We start from the raw sequence: 3965 nt of genomic DNA, 5'->3' as shown, positions 1-3965 counted from the left end.
TGGAGTGGGCCCAGTGTTGAGCTTGTGGGGCGTGATGGCTCGCAGGTTCCTCGTGGCCTTGCGTGTCTGGGGCTTCTCTCCCCACTCCCCGTTTTCCAGCCTTGCAGAGGAGCAGGACCAGCCTTCGGCTCAGAGCCGGGGGGCAGTGGGCTTCCCAGGTGGGGCAGTGGCAAAGAACTCGCCTGCCCGTGCAGGAGATGCAGGAGACGTAGGTTTGATCCCTGTCGGGAAAATCCCTGGAGGAGGAAATGGCAGCCTGCTCCAGGATTCTTGCCTGGAGAATCCCATGGACAGAGGCTGCCTGGAGGGCTATAGTCCATGGGGTCTCAGAGTCGGACACAACTGAGCAGATGTGGGCGTGCAGCCAGGACTCCCACTTCCAGTGGGGAAGACAGAGGGCAAACCCGGCCCAGGAGGGGCAGCCTTGGAGAGACTCTGTCCATGTTGCTCCTTGTGCCTGTGGCCCAGCCCCCTGCCATCAGCCAGCCCCAGAGCTCCTGGCGGTTCTGTTTCCATCCACTCAGTCGCAGGACTCCAGGGTGGGCAGCCAGGAGCCCTCACCCCAGAGGCTGGGATAGGGGAGAAGCAGGGCGGGTCCTCAAGGAATGATCGTGTGGGCCCCAGAGCTCCGTGAATTGCCCCTAGTCCCAGCTCCTATAGCAGGCCTTGCTGCAAACCCCACTGCTGCATTGTGGAGAATGTAGTTTTCTGACAGCCTTCTGAAAGGGCCGGCTTCTGGGATCACCCTCAAAATGTATCCACAGGCCTGGTTCTCCTGTGCCATGGCCATCAGGGTCCGGGGGTGAAGCTGAGTCTGTGTAGGGGTCAGGGGACAGGGTTGAAATAGAAACTTGATTGGGAACCTGTAATGAGTCCACACTGCCAGTGGCGTAGAAAAGAGCAGCCCTCGGGGATTTACCAGAACATTCCAGCCCTTTCTCATCCCCACCCCCCAACCTGAGCTTCCCCCAAAGAGAACCCTTCCTTGCTAGAGGCACGGCCCCTTCAGGGGGGCAGGGAGAAGCCTTTGCCAGCTTCAAGTCCCCCCTAGCTCAGCTCACACCTTAGAACATCTTGTCCCCAGCGAGCTGGCAGGGGTGCCGGCACGGAGCAGGGGGTGGGCTGGGGGGCTGCCGTATCTAACCGGGTCGATTGTGCATAACCGTCTGGGCTGGTTCATGGAATGTTCCGGGGCCCCCTGCCCCTCCCTCTCCACACCCACCCACGGACCCCCCCATCCCCAAAGAAAGGAAAATTATTTTTCGTATTGTAAACTTTAAACACGAAAAAGCTGTTTTTAATTTAGCAGAAACTGGCTTGAGTCTTCACTCTCATGCACATTTGCGTTCTTCAGAGAGAGGCGGCACATGCGTGCACATAGGCACGCAGACCCTCACACGCACACCTGCACGCAGGCATCTGAGACGCTCATCCACGTGGTCCTGCTCACGCCCACAGGTAGCCTGGCTCCTAGGCTTGTGCGGTGCACCCACGTGCTCGCTCGCGCAGTTACACACGCGCTCCAGGACCAGCCTGACTCTCCTCCACACAGCACCATGCAGAGGTCTGGAGCTCATCACCCCGTCACCTCCTTCACCTTTCGCCCAGCGCAGCTCGGGCACGTAGGGACTGAGTGTGTGGAGATCCCCTCGGCTTCCAGATGTCCTGCTTCCCCGCCGTGGCCCTGGATGCGGCCGGCAGGAGCCTCCCTCCGCACCTGGGCTTGGGCTGTGGGAAAACGCCCTCTCCCGGGACGGTGGGATGGAGGCCCGAGAGAGGGAGGCCAAGTGTGACTTCTGGGGCCTCACAGTGAGCGAGGGCCAAGGGGGCCTCCGGGGAGCCGTGTGAGGTGGGAATCTGCCCCAGACCTGGCTAGCTTGGAAACGCGCCCCTGGCTTCATCTCTGAGAACGCAGCCCCAGCTCCTCTGTTCTCACGGGCTCTGGAGAGTTTGCTTCTCATGGTGGAGCCTCAGCGCACGGGTTTTATTAGGGGCACCTGGCCATGGATCCCGAGAGGCAAGCCTGAACGTTTGTTTCACAAATGAGAGCTTTGGGGGCGGGGAGGTAGGAGCAGAGCCTATCCGGCTCCAGCATCCATGGGCACGATGGGCCTACAGACCCTCGGGGCAAGAGGGCCATGAAACCGTGCTGCTGCCCACAACAAAGGCCCAGCTTAGTTCTTGGGACTGACCCGTGCTTGTTGCCATCCTACCAGTAGAGCCACGATTTGGTGCCCAGCCTCGGGGGTTAATTTAGCATTTGGCTGAGCCATTCTTGGCAACGTCTTTTGTGGGGTTGTTCTCGATCTGGGCATGTTTCCCAGTTCTGGCCAGCAAGTTTTAAGGGGAAGTCTGGGGTGGGGGTTTCTGGACATAGGAGAAGTGCTGTTGCCCCCCTCCCTCCCTTATTATTTCCTACAAGGACACAATGCCAGGAGCTTCTGCAGCCATCTTGTGGCCATGAGGAGCAAGTTAAGACACACACAGAAAGGCTGCCTCCCAGAGCCCTGAAATCATGGGGGCACCAGTCCCACCCTGGAACCTCTAACCTCCAGACTTCTTTTTATGAGAAATCACAGTGTCTGTGTTGCTTAAGATACTGGTGGTCAGATATTCTGATAATTGTAATTCAAACAGTTCCAAAATTATAAGTGTAACAGATGCTGGGGTTTCCCCATCTTATGTAAGTCAAGGTTTTAATTTGCAAGTAACAAAAACTGGCCAACTTAAATAGCAAGAACGTGCATTGGAATGCCGTTCAGTTCCTCACAAAAGTGGCAGGAAGGCTGGAAAACCAGGCTCAGAAAATGGTAGAAATCAAGAAGGCGAGGGTGATCAGCTGAAATCAAGCCAGGAAACTGTTGGTGAGGTCATTCCTCCCACCGCCACAGAATCCAGATGCCTCAAATGGCACTGCCACTGGCACTCCGCCATAGCTGCCCCTGGAAACCAGATGCCCCTGCCCCAGTGCTGTTTCTTTCCATCACTTGGAAACATGCTGTTGGTCCAGCCCATGTCCTGTTCCAATGCATTAGCTGCCCGGGGGTAGGGAAAGTTAATACATCAGTGTATTAGTCAGCTACTGCTGCTGAGTAACGAGCAAGCCCAACTCTCAATGGCATACAAACGTAAATATTTTTTCATATATCTGTGACTCAGCTTGAGGGCAGGGTGTCTGTTCTGGGCTTCCCTTGGCTGGGCAGCTCTGCTTCCAAGTGCAAGACTGTGGAGTAACTGGGATGCTCAACTCCACCTGCCTTGCATCCTCCTGGGACCAACAGCTTGTTAATCTATGTTCTCCTCCTACAGTGGTGCCAGCGGACAAGTGGGATCAGGTGAGGCCTCCTAAGACCCAAATTCAGAACTCTTGTGCTGTCACTTCTACCCATATTCCTTTGGCCAAAGCAGATAATGTGGCCAAAGTCAAAATCGGGGTTGGAGAAATATCCCCCACCTTGTGCAGTGCAGGAGGAATGCACAGCAGGGTGGCGCAGGGCAGTAGAACATGGAGACGGATGAGAAGCGGAGGCCTGTTATTTGATTGATCATACCACTGGCTTTAAACATTCTTTGCAATTCTGTGATGCTTTCAAACTGTGGTTCTGGAGACGACTCTTGAGAGTCCCTTGGACAGCAAGGAGATCAAACCAGTCAATCCTAAAGGAAATCAACCCTGAATATTCATTAGAAGGACTGATGCTGAAGCTACAATATTTTGGCCACCTGATATGAAGAGCCGACTCATTGGAAAAACCCTGATGCTGGGAAAGATTGAGGGCAGGAGGAGAAGCGGGTGACAGAGGAAGAGATGGTTGGATGGCATCACCGACTCAATGGATATGAGTTTGAGCAAATTCAGGGAGATAGTGAAGGACAGGGAAGCCTGGCATGCTGCAGTCCGGGTTGCAGAGTTGAACACGACTGAGTAACTGAACAACAGCCATTGGCTTTGGAGCCTCTATTGT

The sequence above is a fragment of the Bos grunniens genome, chromosome 7 (genome assembly GCF_055505025.1).
Source record: "Bos grunniens cultivar Pamir isolate PY7600 chromosome 7, Bosgru_T2T1.0, whole genome shotgun sequence".
NCBI lineage: Eukaryota > Metazoa > Chordata > Mammalia > Artiodactyla > Bovidae > Bos > Bos grunniens.
Note: the sequence above shows the minus strand (reverse complement) of the source record.